Here is a 13,536-nt window from a genome sequence, read left to right as displayed (position 1 = left end):
TGGGGAAATGTTAGCCTCTTGAACAAATGATGTTGGAGAAATTGGACAGGTTCATATAAAATATTGATAATTAAAAATTAAATCAAAATGAATCAATGACCTAAATGAAAGACCTGAAACCACAAAACTTCTTAGAAGAAAACATAGGTGCAATGCTTTTTGACACAGATCTCAGCAGTGTTTTTCTGGATATGTCTCCTCAGGTGAGGCAAACAACTATAAAAATAAGTAAATGAGATTACATCAAACTAAAAGCTTTTGCACAGTGAAGGAAATTATCAACAAAATGAAAATGCTGCCTACTTACTGAAGAAAGATATTTGCAAATGGTTTATCTAGCAAAAGGTTAATATCTAAAATATACAATGAACACATACAATGTAACATCAAACAGAAAAACAACCCAGTTATAAAACGGTCATAGGATCTGAATAGAATTTTTTCCATAGAAGATATACAGGTGGCCAACAGACACATGAAAAAATGCTCAACATCACTAATCATCAGGGAAATAAAAATCAAAGCCATAATAAAGTATTATTGCACACCTGTCAGAATTGCTATTATCCAAAAGACAAGACATACCACATCCTAGCACAGATGTGAGGAAAAGGGAACTCTCCTACACTATTTGTGGTAACTGGTTCAATCACTATGGGAAACAGCATGGAGTTTTCTCAGAAAATTAAAAATAGAACAACCATGCAATCCATCAATTCCACTCCTGGATATATATCTGAAAAAACAAAAGCACTGATTTGGAAAGGTATATGCATCCCTTTGTAAATCTTCACATTACTGACAGTAACAAAGATACGTAAGCAATCTAAGTGTCTACTGATAGATGACAGGATAAAGATGTGGGGTGTGTGTATACACACACACTTGGTGATATTTCTTAGCCATATTACTAATATACCTTAGCCATGAAATGAATAGGGCTCTGCCATTTGCAACAGTGATGAGCCTGGAGGGCACTAAGCCAAGTGAAATAAACCAGACAGAAAGATACATATCATATGGTTTCACTTATACTTTATGTGGAATATAAAAAACAAATGAGCAAATATAATAGAACAGAAACAGTCCTAGATATAGAGAACAAAACAAGAAATAGAGTGACAAATATGTGAGGCAGATTAAGAGGTAAAAACTTGGAGTTATAAAGTACATGGGGGATAAAAATTAGAGTGTGGAGTCTACATAGTCATACATAGTCAACAGTAACAATATCTTGGTATGGTGACAGGTGGTAACTCGAGTTGTAGTGGTGGTCATTTTGAAATGAATAGAAATATTGAATCACTCTGCTGTGTACCGGGAATAACACAGTATCTTGTGCCCATTATACTTCAAAAACAAGCTCAGAACAGTAGATCAGATTTCTGGTTACTGCAGACAATGGGTAGGGAGAGGGGAAATTGCATGAAAGGAGTAAAAGTCACAGCTTCCATTTCCTAGATGAATAAGCACTAGGGACATAATGTACAACAAAATAAATATAATTCACACTGCTGTATGTTATAAGTGAAATTGTTAGGAAAGTATTACTAAATCCTAAGAATTCTCATCACAAGGAAAATATTTTCTTTTCTTTTTCCTTTTAAATCTATGTAAGAAGATTGATGTTCACTAAACTTATGGCTGGAACAGTGGCTGAGTGCAAACTGGAAGTAGTCAAACAGGAGATGGCAAGAATGAACATCGACATTCTAGGAATCAGCAAACTAAAATGGACTGGAATGGGTGAATTTAACTCAGATGACCATTATATCTACTATTGTGGGCAAGAATCCCTTAGAAGAAATGGAGGAGTCATTAGAATCAACAAAAGAGTTCAAAATGCAGTACTTGGATGCAATCTCAAAAATGACACAATGATCTCTGTTCGTTTCCAAGGCAAACCACTCAATATCACAGTAATTCAAGGCTATACCCCAACCAGTAATGCTGAAGAAGCTGAAGTTGAATGGTTCTATGAAGATCTATAAGACCTCCTAGAACTAACACCCCAAAAAAGATGTCCTTTTCATTATAGGGGCCTGGAATGCAAAAGTAGGAAGTCAAGAGATACCTGGCCGCTGCTGCTAAGTCGCTTCAGTTGTGCCCAACTCTGTGCGACCCCATAGACGGCAGCCCACCAGGCTCCCCCGTCCCTGGGATTCTCCAGGCAAGAACACTGGAGTGGGTTGCCATTTCCTTCTCCAGTGCATGAAAGTGAAAAGTGAAAGCGAAGTCGCTCGGTCATGTCTGACTCTTCGCGACCACATGGACTGCAGCCTACCAGGCTCCTTTGTCTATGGGATTCTCCAGGCAAGATTACTGGAGTGGGTTGCCATTGCCTTCTCCAGAGATACCTGGAGTAACAGGCACATTTGGCCTTGGAGTACAGAATGAAGCAGGGCAAAATCTAATAGTGTTTTGCCAAGGGAATGCACTGGTCATAGCAAACACAAGAAACACAACAACACAAGAAAAGAATCTACACTTGGACATCACCAGATGGTCAATACCGAATTCAGATTGATTATATTCTTTTCAGCCAAAGATGGAGAAGTTCTATACAGTCAGCAAAAACAAGACTGGGAGCTGACTGTGGCTCAGATCATGAACTCCTTATTGCCAAATTCAGACTGAAATTGAAGAAAGAAGGGAAAGTAGGGAGAACCACTAGACCATTCTAGTGGTTGACCTAAATCAAATTCCCTTAGAATTATACAATGGAAGGGAGACATAGATTCAAGGGATTAGATTTGATAGACAGAGTGCCTGAAGAACTATGGACAGAGGTTCACGGTAGTTTACAGGAGGCAGTGATAAAGAGCATCCCCAAGAAAAAGAAATGTAAAAAAGGCAATATGATTATCTGAGGAGGCCTTACAAATAGCTGAAAAAGAAGAAAAGCCAAAGGGCAAAAGAGAAAAGGAAAGATATACCCATTTGAAGGCAGAATCCCAAAGCATAGCAAAGAGAGATAAGAAAGATCACTTACTCAATGATCAATGCAAAGAAATAGAGGATAGAATGGGATGGACTAGAGATCTTTTCAAGAAAATTAGAGATACCAAGGGAACATTTCATGGAAAGATGGGCACAATAAAGAACAGAAAAGGTATGGACCTAACAGAAGCAGAAGATATTAAGAAGAGGTGGCAAGAATACACAGAACTGTACAAAAAGATCTTCATGACCGAGATAATCACAATGGTGTGATCACTCACCTAGAGCCAGACATCCTGGAATGTGAAGTCAAGTGGAGCTTAGGGAGCATCACTATGAACAAAGCTCGTGGAGGTGATGGTATTCCAGTTGAGTTATTTCAAATCCTAAAAGATGATGCTGTGAAAATGCTGCACTCAATATGCCAGAAAATTTGGAAAACTCAGCAGTGGACACAGGATTGAAAAAGGTCAGTTTCATTCCAATCCTTAAGAAAGACAATGCCAAAGAATGTTCAAACTACCACACAATTACACTCATCTCACACACTAACGAATTAAGGCTCAAAATTCTCAAGCCAGGCTTCAACAGTACGTGAACCATGAACTTCCAGATGTTCAAGCTGGAGTTAGAAAAGGCAGAGGAACCAGAGAACAAATTGCTAACATCTGTTGGATCATAGACAAAGCGAGATAATTCCAGAAAAAAAACATTTGTTTCTGCTTTATTGACTATGGCAAAGCCTTTGGCTGTGTAGATCAAAACAAACTGTGGATAATTCTTAAAGAGATGGGAATACCAGAACACCTGACCGGCCTCTTGAGAAACCTGTATGCAGATAAAGAAGCAACAGTTAGAACTGGACATGGAACAATAGACTGGTTCCAAATCAGGAAAGGAATATGTTGAGGCTGTATATTGTCACCCTGCTTATTTAACTTATATGCAGAGTACATCATGCAAAATACCAGGCTGGATGAAGCACAAGCTGGAGTCAAGATTGCCGGGAGAAATATCAATAACCTCAAATATGCAGATGACACCACCTTTATGGCAGAAAGTGAAGAAGAACTGAAGAGCCTCTTGATGAAAGTGAAAGAGGAGAGTGAAAAAGCTGGCTTAAAGCTCAACATTCAGAAAACAAAGATCATGCCATCTGGAACCATCGCTTCATGGCAAATAGTTGGGGAAACAATGGAAACAGTGACAGATTTTATTTTCTGAAGCTCCAAAATCACTGCAGATGATGTCTGCAACCATGAAATTAAAAGATGCTTGCTCCTTGGAAGAAAAGCTATGACCAAGCTAAACAGCATATTAAAAATTAGAGACATTACTTTGCCAACAAAGGTCCGTCTAGTCAAGGCTATGGTTTTTCCAGTGGTCATGTATTGATGTGAGAGTTGGACTCTGAAGAAAGCTGACCACTGAAGAATTGATGCTTTTGAACTGTGGTGTTGGAGAAAACTCTTGAGATCCCCTGGACAGCAAGGAGATCCAACCAGTCCATCCTAAAGGAAATCAGTCCTGGGTGTTCATTGGAAGGACTGATGCTGAAGCTGAAACTCCAATACTTTGGCCTCCTGATGTGAAGAGCTGACTCATTGGAAAAGACCCTGATGCTGGGAGGGATTGGGGGCAGGAGGAGAAGGGGATGACAGAGGATGAGGTGTCTGGATGGCATCACTGACTCGATGGACATGGGTTTGGGTGGACTCCAGGAGATGGTGATGGACAGGGAGTCCTGGCATGCTGTGGTCCATGGGGTCGCAAAGAGTCGGACACGACTGAGTGACTGAACTACACTGAACCGAAACTTATGGTGGCTATCATTCATGGTTTATGTAAGTCAATGTTATGTTGTACACCTTAAACTTATACAGTGTTATTTTTCAAATAGATTCTCAATAAAACTAGAAGCAGAAAATCTGAAATTTACAAGGAACTCAAGTGACTCAATATCATAAGAAACAAGCAACCATTAAAAATGGTACAGGACTTAAATACACATTTTTTTCAAAGCTGATATATACAAATGGTCAGCAAGTACATGAAAAAGTGCTTGACATTACTACTCATTGGGGAAATGTAGATCAAAGTCATGGTGAAGCATCACCTCATATTTGCTAGGATGGCAGTTACAAAACAGACAATAGACAAATGATTGTAAGGATGTCAAGTGAGAGAAACACTTGTATACTATTAATGAGAATCTAAACTTGTATAACGTTAGGGGAAACAATACAGAAAATTCCTCAAGAAATTTAAAAAACACAGCTACCATATGATTTAACAATCCCAATTCTTGGTATATATCCAAAGGAGATGAACCCAATATCTCTAAGAGATATCTGTACTACACCTATAATCATTGCAGGGCTGTTCACAATAGCGGGGGTATGTGAACCATCTAAGTGTTGGCCAAGAGATGTTTGGATAATGAAAACGTGACATACACACATTCACACTATGGAGTATTATCAGGTTTAAAAAAATAAGAAAATTCTACCTTTGCCACAGCATGGATGAATCCGGAGGACATTATGCTAAGTGCAGAAAGGCAAACAAAGAATGATAAATACTGCATGAAATTACTTATAAGTGGAATCTTAAAAAAAAAAAAGATGAAGAAGAAACCATAGGAACACAGCATGGAATAGATGCCGCAGTGGCTGGTGGAGGGTAGAAATAGGGAGAATTTGGGAAAACTACAGTTGTTAATATTGGACTGTATAACAAAATTGCCAAGAGAGTCAAACCTAAGTGTTTTCACCATAAAGAAGTGTAAACATTTTAAATGAAAGAAATGTAAATATTTTAGATGAGCAATATAAAAAGAGATTTCTTTTTTTTTTTTCTTTTTCTTTAACTGAAGTCACTGGGGAAGCTGAAGTTCCTCAAAACATAGAATATCTATCTTCTCACAACATGCTAGAAGGTCGAATAAGCAAACAGAGCCCCAAACTTTGCTCATTTCACAGAGTGAGGCCTCTGTCCTTCTTCATTAACTACCTCTTTTTCTCCTGTGAAACTCAAGTCCTTTTTTCTAAATCTCTTCAGAGAAGAGTGAAAATGAGAAAGTAAACATTGCTTTGGAGATCAGCTTCTGTGCCATTAGCCTTTTAGTTTTGGTAAAATATGTTCATTAAATTAGTGCCTGCCTACCTTCCCTGCTCCTCTTCACTCCCCCCAAAAATATTAAACAAGTGAATGAAAATAATTTATCTTCTCAAAAAAATACTTCAGCTTTTAGAAGAATATTATAGACTGTTCATGGAAAATGTCAAGAAATAGCTAATGGTATTCAATCAATTTAATATATTTAAACAGATTACTACTTCAAAAGGAAAGTATGTTTAAAAATAAAATTGCTTTAGAAGAGGCAGAAATTATTAATATTTAATAATTAATTTTAAGCAGGCTATTCTACTGAAATAATTTTTCCATTATCACATTTCTTTAAATATATCTTTTCAAAATCTTATTCAATCTAGTAAAAATACCACATTTCATTAAAACAGATGTGCATACAGGTTAATAAATGAAACAATGAAAATTCTTCTCAAGAACCGAAAACAAAAGCAAGAGTCTACCTCTTATAAATAGGAAAGAAGTTTAATTGGTAAAAGAATATTCTGCTGTATTTTACAGATGTAAATCTCTGCTTTTAAATAAATCAAACCTCTTTGGAAAAAAAGATACAGTCTTTACCAACTAAATATGTGAGTTGTCATTTCTGTCTTAAATACATAATGGAAACAATAGTATAGATTCAAATTTAGGTGATTCCTTAAAAGTGTCAGACCCCAAATTTTGTCCCAGAAACTTGGAATTTTACCTTTCCTTTATCATGTATTCTTCTAAATGTGATAAGAGTTGCAGGGAAGAAAACTGTTCTTAAGTCATTATAGAATAATCTTACACATTATATTATAGTATTACTCTTTTCTACTAAAATGATGCAGTGTGTAATGACCAGGCAATTGGGGAGAAGAGTTTTTATTATTTAATCAAACAAATAATCCTAATGGCTTATAATGAAAATATAAAAAATATCTTAAAAGTAATTATATCTGGGTACTCAATTATCTTTTAGGTTTCTTCTAAACATAACTTATATTCTAAATTGTCAATCAATAATCAGAAAGTCTCTTTAAAATTAAATGTCTTATTATTTTTTCTTGGATGCATAATATTTGCCTATCTACATGCATTTATTTTTAAACCACTTAGTTGAGATATTATACTTTGTATACCTAAGATTCACAGCCAGATTTATTTAATCAAAAACAGAAGTTATACATTATGCCTGCTAAGGATTTTTTTTTTAGCTAGAATAAAATTGGGACAAAATACTTTAAAAGGAGTACATCAAGGCTGTATATTGTCACTCTGCTCACTTATTTGCAGATTACATCATGAGAAACGCTGAGCTGGATGAAGCACAAGCTAGAATCAAGATTGTCAGGAGAAACATCAATAACCTCAGATATGCAGATGACACCACCCTTATGGCAGAAAGCAAACTTCATTTTTTGGCGGTGGGGTGGGGGGGTTGCTCCAAAGAATAGTGGTAAGTTTAGGCAAGCAAGTTTCAGCAAATGAATTCTGGAAACTGTAGAAATCCAATAACAATTCAAGGCATGTGGGATTTCTTGCAACAGAAGAGGGAAGACCAAATGTGAATTTGTTTTAGTTGTACTAAACTCTCTCACTGTTAGTAGGTTTTCTCAGAATTAGTAAGTTCATATACTGGTTTTATCTTTCAGACCTTAAATTAGCTTTTCTTTAATAAAGCACAAGTGATTCCAGAATATTTGCATTGCCTTATCATTTATCATCAATACCTGTACACATATCTGAATGTTTCAATATTTTAAAATAATATGCTTTTAATGAGAAAATTCACATAATCATAATGTAAAATATACTATATAAAGAATATACTGTACCATATACTATATAAAGGAAAAGAAAATTAATCTTCTCCCTTATGTTGCCATCCCCCATTTTCTCCATATTAGAAATAGCAGTGATTGAAACATCCTATCTGGTCCAAAAAAAGGCAAAGCTGGGTATTTTTTTCCCCCGTGGCCCTCATTATTATTTGACCAAGCAAGATAATGATGAAGCCTTTCAATCAAAACCCTATGGGGTAAACACTGCAAAGCTAGTTGGGATTTAACATTTTCCTCTAGGATTCTCTTGCAATGATCTTACTCCTAAATCTGAATCTTCCCTTTCTACTCTGTAAAGGCATTCTCACATATATATATTTTGGAAGCAATTTTATAAACTAATATTCTATTATAGTTTTAAAATTTTATATTCTTTGCTAAATTGAAAGATTTAAGATGAAACAATTGTTTCATTAATTTAAAAATTGATCTCTTTTTTAAAATACCATATGGTGTCATATAAATATACTTACAGTCCAATGCTCAAGATACAGTTGGTGATTTCGTCACTAAACCGTGTCTGACTCTTGCGACCCCATAGACTGTAGCCCACCAGGCTCCTCTGTCCATGGGATTCTCCAGGCAAGAATACTGGAGTGGGTTGCCATTCCCTTCTCCACAACGTACAGTGGATGTCCAAAAAATATCCATTAAATGAATGAAGACTCACACTGCTAACACTTTGGCTTGCTTTTGCATTATGTGTGTTTCTGTTTGGTTTATTTGTTTGGATCTAGAGCATTTCAGTGCTTCACAAAATGTGGATCAAGCTAGCCTTCGGTGGCTCTAATCTTTGGCAATAGCCTCAGAGACTCAAGATGAAAAGTAACTATGAAGTCACATATTTCTCAAAAGCCCATATTTACTTTTTAATTGCCCACTGTTCTCAGTATTTATTCATATTTAAGGGTGTCGGAGAAAAAAATGTTGTAGGTCAAATTTTTGTTTCAAACCATCATAACTGTTTATCCTTAAGAATCCATGTGTGCTAAATAGCTTCACTCATGTCCAACTCTTTGTGACCCCATGGACTGTAGCTCACCAGGCTCCTCTGTCCAAGGAATTCTCCAGGCAAAACTATTGGAATGGACTGTCATTTCCTACTCCAGGAGATCTTTCCTGCCCAGGGATCAAACCTGCATCTCTTAATTCTTCTGCATTGGTGGGCAGATTCTTTGCCACTAGCACTGCCCGGACTAGGACATACATTCAATATTTATGAAGAAACTAAAAAACAGCAAATAAATATCTGTCAAAAGCATGCATGTCTCTAAACCATGCAGGAAGTTCTTATAATAACTTATCTTCCATATGGATATTATATTCCATGTCATGATTATTGATGCTTCACACACAGGCCTTTAACAAAATAAGCACTAGAGAATATAAGCAAATATGTCTCTATTTCTTTTTTCCTAAATTTTGTTTCCATCCCTGCCTCTGTTAGCTTATCTTCTGAAACAGTTCCAAGATCAACTCAGTAGTAAATTAAGGGATTTCTTCTTTCCCTTCAGAAATAATGGGTGATTGATAGTTTATTAAGTAACTATTTTGAAGAATTTTGAAAACCTGAAAGCACTAAGAAGATACTGAGTCACTGGTTTTATTAGGTATTCTCTTTCTTTTTAAAGACAAAAATGCTGAGTAACAACAGTTCATGCTCTTGAAGTAAAAATAATTAGACACCCACCTAGGACTGCTACCCATTATTTGACTTTGCTTTTGAAATGCAAAGTGACACAAAGGTTTAATATGTTCCTTCCTGAAAACTTCCCCCCCACCCAAGTGTCTTCTCAGAGTCCTTACAGGCTACCTAAGATTGCATTAAAGTCCTGGACAAAGATAAATGACATTCCTGCTCAAGGTAATACAAGACCAATTAGCAACATATAAAATATAAATATGATCATAAATACATTAAAATAGAGCTTTTAGGAGAAGTAGGTCAATGGCAAATTTTGAAAATAAATGAGATTTACAAGGTTAAATACCCCAAAGGGCTATGAAATAATAATTTAGAAGAAAGTACCATATATTATATTTTTAAAATTGTATTTTATAACAGAATTTGATCAACTACAAACAGATGCCCTCCAAATCTGAAAGTTCTAAATTAGGCTTATCATTTTTTAATTTTTTCATACCTCTCCACTGAAACCCAACACAACTCTCAACACTCTTCTGTTTCAGAAATTTAACTTGCTAAAAAAAAATGTATAATGCACTTCATTCCCTCTTAATGACACTTACTTTTTTCACCTGTCTATTTTTCCTCCTCAGGGAAAAAATGTGTATGTGTACATTCTCTCCCAGGTCGTGTTCCTTTATGTACACTTATTATTGTCTAAGAGATGTTATCCCAGCTCTTAGAAGAATTAATCTTTTCCACTTTCTCTTCCTTTCCCACTCCTCTCCCTCTCATGCTTGTTTTAAATTTCTATTTCTTCCCATTATAAATACAAAAGGATGGTCCATACTTAATCTTCCCAATTCCTCATGTTATTAGCACCTCTGGTAGAACTATCACATAACTTAAGCTATCACCTCTGCATTAAAAGTGAGAATTAAAAGTACTCACCCTCTTAAAAAAAAAAAAAATCTACTGTCAGCTTTGAAACAATGGAAACACTTCTTTCTGCCTCCAAGATTCAACCAACTCCTTTCAGGAATACTCCTGCATTAAAAGTGTTTTAATTGCTAAACTCAAAGGCTCCTAAAACCTTATATAAGAAGAGATCTATGCTTTGCGCAGTAAAACTGTACCAGACAATTATGAGTCTTGATTCCACAAGCAGTACTCTCACCTTTTATTTTCAGAACTTTGCACATTTTTACTTTTCTTGAATAAATATCTAGAATTTCAGTGTCTGGGTCACATGAAGAATGTACGGTTATACTCATAAGGAACATCTACTGGTCACAGCCTCATCGTTAGTAACACTATTCCGTGCATATCTCAGCTGCAATATTTCCATCCCTTCCATCCTTATCTCCCTGCTCAATGTGCTCCATGTTCAGCTGTGTCCAACACTTTGCAACCCCCTGGAAGGTAACTTTCCAGGCTCCTCCGTCCATGGACGTTTCCAAGCTAGAATACTGGAGTGGGTTGCCATTTCCTATTCCAGGAGATCCTCCTGACTCAGGAGTTGAACTCAAGTCTCGTGCATCTCCTGCACTGGCAAACCGATGCTTGACCACTCAGCCACATGGGAAGACCCCTTGTCTCCCTATTGGCCAAGAAAAACACAGTAGTGCTTTTTTTTTTTTTTTTTTTTCCAATCAGAATCAGATTATGCCATCCCCCCGTTCAGGACACTTCAATAAGTTTCCACTATTCTTATAATAAAATCTAAAGATCCCATCATAGGTCTTGGTTATCTCTAAAAACTAGATGCAATATTCTCCAGTCACAATTGGTTGCTCTTCCTCAAACCTGTCAAGGGTGTCACAAATTCAGGACTTTAACCTGTTGTTCCCTCTGCCTAAAAATTCTTCCTCAAGTATTCTTACAGCTTCTTTTTGACTTTCTCAAACTGCTTTTTAAATTAAACTTTCCAGATAGTTTGATGTAAACAAACCAACTTGAAGAACATACAGTGTAGTCTTTAGCTGTGTTTGTTTTCTTTTATTTATAGCATTTCCTGCTTGCTAACATATCATACGTGAGTTTGTTTGTTTACTATCTGCCATTACCACTAGGATTTGAGTTCCAGAAGGTGAAGGGTATTTTCTTTATTCTTTTTTTGCACTGTGTTTCTCTAGAATAATACTTTGTAAACAGTAGGAATTACATTTGTTACGATAACCTATCCTATCTTTTCTCCCACGTGTTTCTGAATCACCACAGGCTTCACTGAAGGAGGTAGGAAAGAGAAAATGTATAAAATGCCATTATAAAACTCAATCCAGTACCTCAAAATATTTTTCCATCTTTTTCTTATCGCGTTCTCATTTTCTTTTGTATTCAATGAATAGCAATTATAAATCAGCTTTGCAACTGGCTCAAGTCCTCAGTCTTTGTTTTTTTCAATTAAATTACCTAATAAAGCCCAAATCACAATGAGCTTAATATATTGCATCTTCCATACTGACCTCTGATTGGGTGAGCCCTGCTTCTGAGAATCATATATTCATATTAGTGTCCAAAAAATGTTCAAGACCTTTAAGGTCAAACTGACACTTGCAAAATTTCCATGCAAGTCAATCATATTTGTCTTTTATTTCATCTTTGTTTGGCAAAAGCTATTCTCATGCAAGTTATAATATCAAATATTAATTTGTTGATCAAACAGAATCTATCAGAATGGAGGGCTTTCCCTTCACTTCAATATGTGTTAAGATCTACCTGTTCAGTAAGCACATCTTCCTTTCAACCCGATTTCAAAAGAAGAAATGCTCCTGTTTCTCTCAATATCAAAATCTCTAACTGCCCACTAAAAGTAAAATTGTTAGTCATGTCTGACTCTTTGCAACCTCATGCACTATAGCCCACGAGGCTCCTCTGTCCACTGAATTCTCCGGGCAAGAATACTGGAGTGAATTGTCATTCTCTCTTCCAGGGAATTTTCCTGACCCAGGGTTTGAACTTGGGTCTCCTTGATTGCAGGCAGATCCTTTACCATCTGAGCCACCAACCCCATCCATTTCATTAAATATTTACCTCTCTTTGCATCTATGACAGGAGTACCAAATCCTAATTTTCCTCCTGATATTTGATTATCTTATCTCAGTCTCTAATTGGGCTTCCCTTATGGCTCACTGGTAAAGAATCTGCCTACAATGCGGGAGACCTGGGTTTGATCCCTGGGTTAGGAAGATCCCCTGGAGAAGGGGAAGGCTACCCACTCCAGTATTCTGGCCTGGAGAATTCCATGGACTGTCTAGGCCATGGGATCGCAAAGAGTTGGACACGACTGAGCGACTTTCACTTTCATTTCAATGTGTCACACTCCCAGAATGGGAGCAAATATTCCTACAGAAGACACACACAGAAGCACACTCTCAGATAGATATGTGAATTCACCTACAAACACAGATGTGCACATCTCTACTCATTCCTGTACTCATTATATGTACTTCCCCATATAAACATACACCTTGCATACAAGCATGTGAATATCTCTGTAAATACATACTCATAGACACTACCAAAATATACTCTATAAATGTATGCACACCACTCCCCAACATATGCATTCTCCCACCCAAAGTGGCACACACACATTCATCACACACATTTACTCACACGCATGTATACACACACTCACACACACATATACATATATATGCACACCTGTATACCCCACCTCAACAACTTTCTATTCACACACATACACTCACGCAAAGATAAATTCACCTCACATACAAATTCACACATATACATATGCAAATCCCTCACACAGACACCCACATGTACTTTCAAGCATACACACCACATTCTTTCAGACTTGGAGTATATGCATATATACCCAAAATGAAATTGTGAGGATTTAAAACTATCTTCAGATTCTGATTCATTTTCTAAAAGAAAATTTTAAGTCTGTTTTTTCCTCACAATTCCATCCTAACTTTCTCACATGATATTACAAATTCCTTCTCAAAAATGTGCCTATATATTTCCATTTTTTTTACCACCTAC

This window comes from Cervus canadensis, chromosome 4 (assembly GCF_019320065.1).
Source record: "Cervus canadensis isolate Bull #8, Minnesota chromosome 4, ASM1932006v1, whole genome shotgun sequence".
NCBI lineage: Eukaryota > Metazoa > Chordata > Mammalia > Artiodactyla > Cervidae > Cervus > Cervus canadensis.
The sequence above is the reverse complement of the archived record's forward strand: the minus strand, read 5'-3'. Positions refer to the sequence as shown.